Raw genomic sequence first — 12,421 nt, forward strand, 5'->3', positions numbered from 1 at the left:
TAGCCTGTGATGTTGTTCATCAGAGGCACATCCTTTGACATGTGCACAGCCACCCCGACATCTGTTTTTATCGAGAGGAGAGGAGCTTTAGTCAGTCTCTTGTTGACTGTCTCTTACACTGATTTCCCTGTTAAATTTCTAATTGGTCAGTCTCCATTGGTATCATCCCCAGCTGTTAGTCTCTTCTAATTACTTCCTGATTGTTCTATTGTTTTCATCAACACCTACGGACTAAGATTGCTGTGCAGCTCAATCCAATTAAATTTGGGCCCCTTTTCAGAGGTGTTCTTTGGGACAAGACTTTGAGACTTACTCATACCCTAGGAGTACTCTCTTTGGCTATATCTTTCCCTACTTTTCTGTGTTAAAACTTCAAACTGTCTGTTGTTATCCTTCTTACTCTCATGGAGCTACTATTCATTTCTCACCATCAAATCTCCATTCTTTTTAACAGTGTCCTTAGACTTGCACTTCCCATGCTCTATTCCAAATAAAGTCAGTCCCCTTAAAGCAACCTTGGAGCATTTTGTTCTTATGGCTTGTCTCTCCTTCTGGGAGGAAACCCTGGATCAGTGTTCTAAAATGGGGATAGATCAGTGGCTCACTTCTCCAGGACTGACAACCTTTTTATAATGAGTGGGAAACTTGGCAGTGATGGTAGTCTTTGTTCTTTGTCTTTTTCTTGAAACTGCACCCTAGAATCTTGGCTATGCAAGGGTGATCAGGGCCAAGTGTCATCATCCAGCCAAACTTGGGTAGTTATGCACCCTATGAGAGGGGTCTGAGTGAAGGGAGCCCAGTTCATTTGCCCGTTCTTGCTTGGAATAGACCTTTGACAACACTGAGCGGGGCAAGATGAGGAATGCTGGTAACTTGTTCCCTTGGGAAGAAACTATAGTCCTGGATTAGGATCTGGGCAGGAGAGAGACCTGTGTTCTTGACGGCACATGCCTGTAGCAGAGCTTCCATCAGGCTGAGCTGCGTAGAGGGGAGTGGGTCATGGCTCAAATGCCACATACTCTCACTGTTCTTATTGAGATTTACTAACTTTTGTTGAATAAATGTTTCTCAGGTCTATATCCTTAAGACATTTTTTCTGATATTTTAAGTGGTCGTTTTACATAATTTTCACCTGTAATAGTTGTTTCACTGGGGAGAGGATCCATGGGACTCTTTATACCCCTGTTATGTAAGCATTCTCTCAAATTGATTTTTATCCTTTTGTGCATAGTATGCTGTATCCAAATGATCATTGTGAAGTTGGACTATTCTGTAAGTTAGTGGGACTTTAGATGGGTGTGAATAACCAAGGAATTTCATGGAGATTCAATATGGGTTATTAATTCTTTGGATTTGTAGAACATCTTTATTCTAGGAAGCTCATGTGTTTATTGTTGCTTGATAATGCTTACCAAAGATGTGTGAAATGTAAAAATCTGATCTATCCTATGGAAACTCCTAATTAACCTAGCCCAACTTTGTTCTTTGAGAAACAGAAAGTCATTAGAAAGTTGGACAGTTCAATCTGAATAATACCATTATGTTTTAAAGGATCAATATCTAAAGGAATCTAACACTAGAATATTTCACTGACTATTACTGGTATCTTCATGAAGTTCTGAAATGTAGCTTACAGATGAAATATGGAGGTCTGTAGCCATACTATGTTTTAAGCAAAACAAATATATAAAAATGGAATTTAGAATAGATACATTTATGAAAACTTCATTAGTATTTTAAAATAAGGAACCTCAAAAGAATTATTTCCAGTAGATTCCTTCTGTAGTGTTTGTAACATTTACTTTCTTTTACAAATATTTTTATATATTTATAAAAAAAGTATATATATATATATATATATATATATATATATATATATATATATGCCTGTTCATGAACATATTTTTTTCTGTGTTTATTCTGCCTCTACCAGTAAGTGTCCTCTTTTTTCAGTGAAATAATAGTTTTTCAAAGCATACATTACGGAAAATTTACTCTAGTGCTTTTCATCACCAAGTAACAATACTTTAATAAACACTGTCTCCTAGTCCCTTTAAAAATACCACCAGAATTCCAATTTATTAATTTACAAAGATAATTATAATGAACACATAGACATAACTATTTGAATCAGCATGATCATCATGTATTTTTCTCATTAGAGAGATCTGCATGGGAAGCAAAATCTCACTCAGAAGGTTGCTTGGTGACCATGGATCTGAACAATAGTTAATCTTTGATAATTGGACTGATTCATAGTATCAAGTCATTTCGTGTTGTCTTTTTGCATTTTCACCCTCTCTGCTCTATTGTCAATACATTTAATTCAATTTATCAGAATATAGGCTATAAAAAATTAGGGCATATGAAACATAAGGACAATATTTCTAAAAGTTTACAAATCAGCAATGGTAAATGCAAAATTTTGACATTTACAGAAGTATTTGCAACCTTAGCGTTTTGACGTTCTAACAATTTCAGCTTTCTAATTCTGGAGTAAGCTTTACAAAATCAACTGATTACAGAATAATGTCTCGCCTTTAAATTTGACATATTACACTGAAATTATAACAGTTACCAATTGCCCAAAGAAGAGTAAAAGAACACACTTTAAGCAAGAGAAGTCTTTAGAAAATAGATCACCGATACCCTTTTTACAAATATGATATCTACTGTTTGCTTTTGGCATTTCAGATACTGTCCACGTGTGTAATGTTGTCCAGTTGTCACAATAGGTAGGGACTTGTTCATTTTATAGAAGAGGATGCTAAAACTGTGGGTGTTTATGTAATTTATCTAACTTTTACAGCTAGCAATTGATGAGGCTGCAGTATTTACCCTGGCAGCCTAACTCAGGCTCTGCCACATTGCATCTGACATTATATAAAGGCTTGTTTTCTCATCTTTTGTAGTTTATTTCCTTAGATCACAGATTTGAAAAGCATGTTTAATGACACTGTTCCAGATCCAAGTGGAGTTCTTTATGTTCTTTTAAGTTGGCTAGTTAGAGGGGTAGAGGAGGGCGTTCCTTGTAATCATAGAAATTTCCAGGTTTTATGACCTGGCCTGTTCTCTCTATTGCAGATGTGCATAATGTACAGGACAATTAAAATGAACAGTATAAGAGCCACGCAAAAGCACACTGTGCCAGGCATTATTCTAGTGCCATCTGCATGTCATCTCATTTAATCCATGGAAAGTTCTGTGGGCTGGGCGTTATTGTCTCCAGTTTTACCGATAAAGAAACTTAGTCAGTGAGGCTAACTAGTGTGCTTTTGGCTGCATAGCTTATAAGTACCAGATCTGAACTGTGCCCATTTGTTCTGAAGATTGTGCTCTTTCTAGTCATCCCCACCATATCACCAGATCTTTACTGAGTGCTTGACATTTCAGACTCTCTGAGTAAAGTATCATCAGAATGTTTCTGTGGAGGTAGTTATTAATAACTCTACATTAAGGATGAGGAATTAAGAATAAAAAAAAGATTAGTCATAAGAAAGAAGTTTACATAGTTAACCTTGAGATTGCTGTGGCAGATTAATAAACAGTACAATTAAAAAGTGGATCAGTAATAGTTTCATTTATTGTTATAGAAAATAGTGGTGGTATTAATATATATAAAACCCTCTTGAATATTAACATGACTTTATTAATAACAAATGAAAGGAAAGCGATAGCATGGGATATCAGTGTTCTGTATCATAAAATATATCAATAGTGCAGCACTGCTATTTATTTTCAAATATTAGTTGTCAAAATTAGCACTTAAGATTCTAAGACAGGGACCCTATACAGTTTTCTTTTAATTTCTGAAACATTACACATAATGGACACTCAATAAATGTTTATTAAGGGAGAAAACAAAATATATTTTGGTGTATTTAAAACTCAAATGAGCAAAGTAGGGATTTATGCCGGTTGTGGTGGGGGTGGGGGGTGGAGAGAGAGAGAGAGAGAGAGAGAGAGAGAGAGAGAGAGAGAGAGATTATAAGGAATTGGCTCCTATAATTATGGGGGCCAAGAAATCCCAGATCTGCAGTTGGCAAGTTGGAGACCCAGGAGAACTCATGGTGTAAGTTCCAGTGTGAGTCCAAGTACAAAGGCAAGAGAATACCAATGTCTCAACTCCAATACAGGCAGAGAGAAGGCAAATTCTTTCTTACTTAGTCTTTTTCTCTGTGAACGCCTTCACCGGCTTTGATAATGCCTACCAAATTTCGGGGCAGCCCATGGCCCAGTCAAGTTGACACATAAAATTGTCACACTGCTCAATTTTCTGTTAATCCAGTCATTTGAAAGGAGGTGATCTTGAAATTAAGGTTCCAGACTGATGGTAAGTTGTTATAGAGTTAGTAGCTCGCAAATATATTATGGTGTTTATAGAATAATGATTCCAGTACTTCAGTTTGTATTTGACTATTGACATGATATCATAGAAAAAAAGATTATTAACAAATGATTTATTCATGTAAAACAATTTCTAAAAATGAAATATACAGAATTAAAATGATTTTTTAAAGTATATGATGATTTAAAAAATAAAACTTCCTCTTTTATAGTTACATTCTTCAGAGGTAAGCAATCATAATGGTTGCTATACTTCTTTCTGGCCCTTTTTCTATAGAAATGAAATTAATTATCTCTAGTATGTTTGTTTGGGTCCCCAAGAAGTAGACATCAAAATAGAACCAGATTTTCCAGAGGTTTAATGAAGGAGACATCTGTGAAGGATGAAGGGGAGGAAGCAGAAGTAGTCTTGGAGAGCCTTCAGACTACAATGAAGGTCTCACACCTGTAAGAAGACAGGGGAGGGAGAATTGGGTAGGAAGAACCTCAGATAACAAAACCATGTGAGAAAGTCTCAGCCAGTCTAACGAGTAGTCCTCAAGTAAGAGTTACCTCTGATACGAACCCCATATCTGGTAGGAATTAGGTGATTCTACGAGTCTCCTTGGGCTCAGTCATTGACTGGGAATTTACTGGGGAAGTGTGGCCTCAGCAGGAATACCGTGATGGAATCAAGGGTGTGGCAGCTAAGGCTGTCAAGCAGTTATGTTCCCCACAGTTGCCTCTCTCATTTATTTATTTATTTACTCACTTATTTATTTGTTTGTGTGTTTATTTATTTATTTTAGTTTCAGCTATAAAAAACAATGTTATAGTTAGACATTTACACCTCTCACAGAATGATGACCCCATCCCCCAATCGACTACCCCTCTGACATCGAATATGTCATAATTCCATTGACTATATACCACAGCTGGTTCTCCTGAAGGAAGATCTGAGCAGAGCAATGATATGGCCGTCCCACATTAGTATAAATTTATATAATATGTTTCTGGCACTTGAAATTTTGTCATGAAATACTTTCATAATCTTCCTTGATGTTGAATAGTATTCAGTTGTATGTCTCCAGAACAATTTACCCAGCCAATCCAGTATCTGAATTCCTTAGTTGAGAAATATTTTAGATCAACTGTGTAAACTGATAGGGCATTATAATATTTGATCTTTGATTCATGAGGTGCTTTTTAAATCATAAAAGAATAGCTATATATTTTCTCAATAAATATTCTCAGACATATTATACATCGAATGTGAATCTAAAATTTATGAGATATAGTGAAAGCCTTGGCTAGTCTGTAATGCTTGGTCATAACCTTTTCCCTGAAATAGGTCTTAGTAGTTGTTTAAAGAATCTACTGTCCTATTCTTTAATTACATAAATATATTTAGAAACAGATCCATATGTTGACTAATACATACAAGTTATTTAAAATTGACAAGGCTAAAATCCTTTTTTTTTTCCTATTTACCTGAAGGGCTTTTTTTTTTTTTTAAGTATTTTTACATTTTTAAAAGCAGATGGGTGATAGAATATCACAAAAATATTTTTACTTCCTCACAAAATTGTATGATGGGATAAAACTATAATGTTAAGCTTGGGATTTCTTCTCTTTGTTTTAATTTTTAGCTGATGTAACTTCAAATTGTTGTCAGAGATCCTGGGGTAACATTATGCTGAAATCAAATGTTAAGGACCCACTTGTGTCACTTCCGAATCCTTCCTTCATGCTATTTTGAACCATTCTATAGTTGTTCTTAAGATAGTGCAGTTTTCTTGGGTTATAGACATTTTGGAGATCATTACACTTTTGAGAGAGCACAGAAGACTTATTTTAATGTTAACCCAGAAATTATGCAAGCTTATAAAGAAAGGAATTGATATTCCTAGAAATTTAACTTGATGGTAGACATTTAAATGTTTCTAACTGAACAAAACAAATTAATCCGTGGATAAGAAAATGCCTGTAGCTCCTAATTGTTTGAGCTTTTGAAATGTACCTCTAATGAAAATATTAGAGGCAATTTAAATGCTTTTCCATTTTATTAATTCAACTTTTAAACGGATATTTTTTAATGTTTACTGCAGTCTAGGCATTGTTCTGAGTGATTGGGTGCAGTACGGACAAACAGAGGAAGTCACTGTCCGCTTGGAGCTCATCCTCCTTCCTGGAGAGGCAGACAGTAGGCAAGTAAGGAACTAGGTCAGCAAGACCATTTGAGTAGTGAACGAATACAGTGAAGTGGGCGTGTGGGGCGGGTGGGAGATGTGCTTAAACAGAGTGATGATGTAGGAGAACAAAACAATTTTATGTAAAGAGTGATCTGGAAGTTTCTATGAAAATGTAAAATTTAAAATAAGACCTGAATAACAAGAAGGAGCCAGCTATACACAAATGCAGGAGCAGGGGAGGCAAAAGTAGATAAAAAAGCCCTAAGGTGCTACTATCTTGGTATGGTCAATAAAGAGAAAAAAATAAAGGCTAATGTGGCTGAAACAGAACAAGCAAGGGGGATAACTTGATATAAAGAACAAACGATTAGGCTTTGTCAAATGTATATAATTTATTTGGATTTAAATCCAAGTATACTGGTAAGTCTTTCAAAGACATTAAGTGAGGATATGATAACAACATTTTGAAAAACATGAAAAGACTGTCTTCGATATGCAGGAGAGATTGTGGAGGGACAGTGATGGAAGCAGGGACTTTTGAGTTGACTTGGCAAGAGATAATGGTTACTAAGAGTTTGGCTGTAGCTTGAAAGATAGTTTCATACGAAAGTGAGGTGTGCTCTAACTGTAAGTGGCTTTTCTTGTAAATTCACTAAAATATATTTCTGTAAGGAAACAATGTTATAACTGGTTCTGGTGCAGGTAGTTGTTTCAGTAAAAAAGTCAGTTAAGATAAATACATCTAAAATGGGGATGCAAAATTCATAGTGAATACTTTGGAGGAAAAAGAAAAGTTTAGAAATTTGTCTGAAAAAATAAATTTATTTTAGGTGATAATTGCACCTATGGCTTCAATACAGGGAATGAAAAAAGAGTGATTAAGTATTGATTTGGGGAGCGTTTTTGCAGACATAAAGATGTAATGAAAAGACGCAACAGCTTTCAATTCACACATGACTTTTAGAGCACTGTCATAAAGAGAATCTCTTGTAAAAAATATTTGAAGATTTCATCAATTTTTTCAAGGATGTAATCTGATATTCAAATAATGTTTTTTTTCTTGCACAAATTCTGAAGCTATTCTTTTCAATTTTATCTTCTTTCATAACATCTTACAGTTCTAATTTGTCAATGGCTTTGTTTGTGTTTTCACCAGTTTTCTACCTCACTTTAATGATCTTAGTGAAATACTGAAATTTTTGTAGGCTCTGCAATTTTGCTTTGGAATTGATTGTATTTCACTTACATTGAATTTTTGGTTGTTTACAATAAAATCCTAATTCCTGAAGACATTGACATGGTTTCTGGGGAGTCATTGTTATTAACTTAGCTGAGCAATTTTATTGATTATACACTTTATAAAAGGTTAGTTTATTACAGAATATTTTCATGTTGGGGTCATTTCCGTCAACCTATAACTCTCATACAACATTAGCTAACAATATTAGAACTAACAATAGCATACTTAATATTGTGATACTTTCCTATTTACTGGAATGATTTTTGTAGGTTTCTTTTTTTTTTTTTTTTGGTATGTCTCCAAACTTTCTTCTCCTCCATCTGATGTTAGTTAACAAATACACTATCCTATTCAATGTATATATAGTTGTGTAGCAATTCTTTAAAATGGATTTGCATGATGTTCTGCATGGTTGAGTTGGCTGGAATACTTCTATCTATCTATCTGTTCCTCTCCAGAATATTAAGGTTATCTTAATGATTATTAACTGAAGGTTTTTTAGTTTTTGTCCTCTAAGTTGGTTTATAATTCTAAATTTATTCCTTCACAAAAGAAGTCTCTTTAATAAATTTCAAATCATATTTTCCCACTAAATATAACCCATTTTTTTCTGATATCCCTTGTTTATCCAACTATTTTAAATAGCAGATATAATTTTTCTCCTATCTCCATAACCTACAAGAATAAAAATAGCATCTAGTAATAGGAAAATTATTGAATTTCAGACAGCTTGTGCATTACAAAGTTTACCTTTATGAACAGATAAACCTTTCTAGGGTTTATGTTGCTACTTGTAACCTCTTATTGACCATTTTCTAGTTCTTAAAGTAGTTATATCAAAATTAGTAAAATTGGTCTATAATAATTGTACCAAAATACTTATAGCTGCCTGTTTTGCCAGGGCAATACAATATAATTAATTTTATCTTTCAAACTTTATCCTGTTGGATGGGTTTCAAGATGAGTATTGATATTAAAAATCTGCATTTAAAAAAGGTTATTTTAACCTTTAAAATTATGTGTGTGTGTGTGTGTGTGTGTGTGTGTGTGTGTGTGTATATATATATATATTCATTCATTCAAGATGACAATCAAGACTAATCAGGTATTAAAAAAACTAACCAGTGCAAAATAATTAAGGTTGGTTAATAATATTTTTTTCTTGAATATAATGATACAAAAATTAAAAAGTGTTATTAGGTGATTATATCTAATCATTTTAAAGACATCTCTGCCCATATTGCTCTATGGATGACAGGATCTAAGTCAAAGAAGTGAAAATTTGATGTCTTTAATTGGTGGCTGGGATTCAGGTGTTTAATGGCCCTAGGGTTTTTCCGTAAGAGTAGGTTTGTATCTGAGAGAGTCCGGTTATGACAGAAAATACATAGCACATAGGCTGCCAACTTTCCCTCCATTGCCCATGTTACACATTATATTCTGTTAAGATACTTTTTACTGCTGAGCTTGGATAGACTTCACAGCTATTCTCAGTACTCACCGCCAGTAAGCGCACTAATTTAATTTAAGTTGGTCTTCAGATGTAACCTATTTCTCATTTTGCTATAGTGTAATCCAGTCATTACTGGAATATATAAAACTTAGGTGAATATAAAGCTATATATCGATGTGTTATAGAGTTGTACACTTGAAACCTATATAATTTTATTAACCAGTGTCACCCCAATAAAATTAATTAAAAAGAAAAGATATATAAGTGTTTGTATTCTGCTGGAAGATTTTATGCTGCAATTTTCTGGAATAAAAATAGGTCGACTGTATGAAAACAGTTTTTACCAATGTGGTGTGAATTAGAGACAGATATAATGAAAAGAGTATGGGTCATATGCCAATCTATTATGGAAGCTAAAGTATGGAAGCTAAAACTAAGGGTGTATAATATTCATATATACTGGAATAACGAGCCACATAGCAATGATGCAGAGTGAAAAACAGAAAAGTTTTCTAGAAAGATATTCAAATCCTCCAAGATGAGGTATGGAACAGAAACTGAATGAAAGATCTGTCAACTACCTATGACATTAGTAGGATAAAGACAAATCTTGTGTACTCTTTTTCTGTTTCTTGCTGTACTTTTTACGTGTGTGTGTGTGTGTGTGTGTTTATGTGAAAACAGTTGGAACATATCAGGGCATACCAGTTAGGAGAAATGGTTCCTCATTCAACTAATATGCAGGCAGCCCTACCTACGTACCAAGTGCTTCCAATGATTAATGAGGTCCATTGCTGTAATAGGAGAAAATGTTTTAGGAACTCACCTGCCGGATGTGACTTGCTCTTTGAAGTAGCTGTGCCTTATATTAATGTCTGCTGTGAATGAAAATTGTATAATGTTTTTAAATATGGGTATGTGGCTTATGAATGCTAGTCAAATATTAAGAGCTTATTGTGAAATTAATCTTTGACATTTTCTCTGCCAAGACGATCCAAGCAAAGAATCTAAAATCTGCATATTATATAAAAATGATGAGTCAAGGGACTTTGTTCCAAGTAAATTTGTATCAGAGATGGGGACAGATACACTTCAGAGGCCCATATTAATAAAAAAAGTAAAAAAGGAATTTGTTGAACAACATTAAGAAAATAACAAATTCTAAGGGGTTGGTAATAGGAGAGTTACAAACTCACCAATCTTATTGAAGTGTTTTTCATATTTGATTTCAAAACCCTGAGGACTAAAGGAGTGAAGCCACTATTCCAAATATGGTGAACAAATTGTAATGATGAATCTTTTGGTCTCCAGAAAATTTTCCACGGACAAATAATGAGGAAATTTTAAATGATGATGGAACCCAGCACTAAGCAATGCCACAGCTTTGCAAAGAATGAAGGAAACGGAATAGAACTCTGCTGTTTCTTCTTATGTAATTGCTGAACTCCACATAAATGGGCCTCTGTTTTAAGAGTTGAGGTCTATGGACTCACATAGATAACTAAGAAAGTATAAATCTGGAGGCTATGAATCAGACCTAGGCCCTCATTTACATGTGTTTATAAATTTTTCAACTATCCTCCCCTCTTCTTCCAGAGAGAGTTACCAGAGTGTCTCCTTGCCAAGTTAGAAATTTAGAATAAGAAAGCCAGGCTCACCTGACACATGAGAATGTCTTTAACCCATTCATCTAAATATTTAATCACATTGGTTGAAGAACCATTGGGAGACTTCCAGTATAGTATAAAGCTCTAGAGTTATGTTTCAGCATGGATTATTATCTTAGTAGTTCCATTCCGGTTGCTTTGCAAATCATATGCTCATATTACACATTTTAGTCTTTGTTCATATCTAGTTATTTAAAATTAAATAGGCTGCTAACATTTGAAATCATACTGATATTTGTATATATATATCTGTACTGTTTGCTAACTTGAAAAGTATTTTAAACACAATGGTCTCATTTTGTTTACTAAACAAATCTAGGCATATGGTAGTATAGATGTTCAGAATTTCCTGCTTACTTTTAATTTATTTTTGATTATTGCTGATTTAGGTTATATAGCTTCCCTTGTACCGCCCCCACACAAGTATTGTTTTTCATTTATCTCTTAATGAGAAAATACAGAAAAAACCATAAGCATGCCTAGTAAAGCAATTCATAGAAATGAATCACTGACATTCTCAAGTCTATTTTTATCTGTTAGCTCTTTTCATGATGGTGTTGGAAAGTCTGAAAACTAAGAATAGTTACCAGTCCATTCAAAATGTACGTATAGCTAGATCAATGCCCACCATTTACAATCACTTCCTGATCCTGAACTCTTAAACTTGAGCACAAGCAGAACTATATAACTGAGATAGCATTAGTTTATGCACTGAAAAAAAACTCAACTCAACTTGAGTCACCATGGGGATACCCATGATTGACTTGCTTATTTGGCTGCATTTTACTCTCACACATTTTGATGGGATAAAAACACTACATTTTCTAAACCATATTTTCAAAAGGCACTAAGAATGATGGAGCAAAGCATTCTGTTATCAATAGTGCTGTTCTCAGACACCAGTGTATGAAATCCACATTTATGTCTGCAGTTTTGGAGAACTAAGAACCATGTGGTATCTTGGCTTTATACTTCCTGAATCAGCTTAATTGCATCTGTATACCAATTAGACTTGAATAAATATGTTTGTGTGCTTTTTAGTTGATATTTTGTTATAAAGCTTTTAGTTCAGTTTCACTAAACACATTTCTAACTGTACTTGGTTTATTAAATGGGTTACTATTTTACATTAATATACATCATATGCTGTATTATTTCTTTTTATGCCTAATAAGAGCATTATTTTGTTTGTGGCTGTTAATATCAAAATGATATAAAAAGTAGGCAGCCCCTATAAATTATATATATAATTTATATAATTTATATAAATTTATAATATATATAATATATATAATAAATGTATACATGCATTGTATATATATATATTTTTTATTCTTAATAGTCAGTTTCTATAATGCAGTCTAGCATATGAATTGATTTTTAACTTGTAAGCATTAGTGTTTTTAAAGAATTTTTTGGTGGTTAAGTAAATATAAGTAGAAATACAGAATTGAAAATTGAGATTTATAAACATTGAAATAATTGATGTTTCAGATGCTCATCTCAATTTACCCAAATTACTGTTATTAGCAGAGCTCTGTTA

The 12,421-nt window shown here is 33.7% G+C and overlaps 1 protein-coding gene across 4 annotated transcripts in view; it reads left to right on the forward strand.

Moving 5' to 3' along the window:
• CCSER1 (coiled-coil serine rich protein 1) overlaps nt 1–12,421 on the forward strand; it is a 1,122,560-nt gene that overhangs the window by 99,324 nt on the left and 1,010,815 nt on the right. The gene's annotated exons all lie outside the window — the stretch shown is intronic.

The sequence above is a fragment of the Rhinolophus ferrumequinum genome, chromosome 5 (assembly GCF_004115265.2).
Source record: "Rhinolophus ferrumequinum isolate MPI-CBG mRhiFer1 chromosome 5, mRhiFer1_v1.p, whole genome shotgun sequence".
NCBI lineage: Eukaryota > Metazoa > Chordata > Mammalia > Chiroptera > Rhinolophidae > Rhinolophus > Rhinolophus ferrumequinum.